Source organism: Ixodes scapularis, unplaced genomic scaffold (assembly GCF_016920785.2).
Source record: "Ixodes scapularis isolate PalLabHiFi unplaced genomic scaffold, ASM1692078v2 PGA_scaffold1__304_contigs__length_218370807, whole genome shotgun sequence".
NCBI classification, from domain to species: domain Eukaryota; kingdom Metazoa; phylum Arthropoda; class Arachnida; order Ixodida; family Ixodidae; genus Ixodes; species Ixodes scapularis.
In genome coordinates, this window is record NW_024609846.1 from 182459105 (window position 1) to 182460537 (window position 1433).

The 1433-nt window shown below is 43.8% G+C and overlaps 1 pseudogene; it reads left to right on the top strand.

Annotated features, from left to right (window-relative positions):
- The first annotated feature begins 331 nt into the window (after positions 1-331).
- LOC120848471 lies at positions 332-1249 on the top strand (annotated as a pseudogene).
- Positions 1250-1433: the final 184 nt, after the last annotated feature.

Genomic DNA, 1433 nt, shown 5'->3' on the forward strand with positions numbered 1-1433 from the left:
AAGCAAAGTTACCCCCCTACCCACGCCGTTGCTTACCCATATAGCTCTGCTGCCAGAATCAGCCGGGGTTTCAAGTTATAAGCAGCTAGACCACGTCGTCGGCACCGCCATTCTCAAGACGGCGGCGCCCTTTAAAAAAAGGTCTATAGTACCCGATGCCGACAGCGCACCCCGACAGGGAAAACACAAATAAATAGCTGTAAACAAATAGCCCCGCAGCCCTCTCAACGCCAAGAGCGCGCGCCGGGAGACACATTTTCAGGTTTCCAAAACAAAATAAAAAGAAGAAGCAAAACCAAAACAATTCAAACGCAAACCATCCTAAGGGCACGGCACTCTTTTCGGCCCGTACTCACGTTGCTTCATGTATCAGGTTGGTTACTTGAGATGCTCTAAATGCTATCGAACAAGTAATCTACTGCTTGTGAGAGTGTCGTGCCCTATCAACAAACGCATGCTGCACTGATGTTCTCATATTTTTGGTGTCGGGGTGATTAATGGGTGAACATTCCTGTTCTTCGACTCCTGTCTTTTGTTCACGGAAGCATTACTCCTCTTGGCAGGGGACGTGGAATCAAACCCCGGTCCCATGTCTAAGGCTGAAACTGAACAGTTGGGTAAAATTAAAAGCATATTCTGAGAATTACAGTCTGGACAAGCAACTGTTTTGGCAAAGCTAACAGGCATAGAAAAAAGGCAAGCTGATCTTGAGAATAAGATTGATGGCGTAATTTCAAAGACAAAGGTACTAGAAAGACGCGTGGCACATGTTGAAGAAAGTGAGTTTAAACTTGAAGCCAAATTAGACGACCTTGAAAATAGAAGTCGACGATCAAACTTAGTATTTTTTGGTGTTCCCGACAACTGCAGAAAAGAGACATGGGAAGAATCTGAGAAACTAATAAGGGACATCTGTAAAGAAACGTTATCTATGGACGATGTTGAGATCGAAAGAGCCCACCGCGTGGGAGCATTTAAAGATGAAAAAAATCGGCCTATCGTTGCGCGTTTTTCTGGCTGGAAAGCCAGAGAAAATGTGAGGCGAAATGCATTTAGGTTTATAAATATCCCGAACAGCGTCTCAGAAGACTTCAGTCCCCCAGTTCAAGAAAAATGGCGGCAACTCTGGAACTACGCAAAAGAGAAAAGGCAAAATAAAGAAAACCGGGTCTATTTGAACTATGATAAGTTAGTAATAAATTGGCAGAAGACGCAGTCCTGCATCGTCCGACTAATTCCGAGATCGTAGCAGAATGACGACACCTACCTCCTATCAACAGACCAAGCAAAAATGACATTGTTGATATGCCAGAGAAAACTACGGTTCTGGTTCCAGCTCGCTTGCACCTTTGCATTTAATTGCATTATAATATAATCTGGTTGTGAACTGCCGTAGCATCATGAATAAAGTTGATGAGCTTGCATCTTTAATA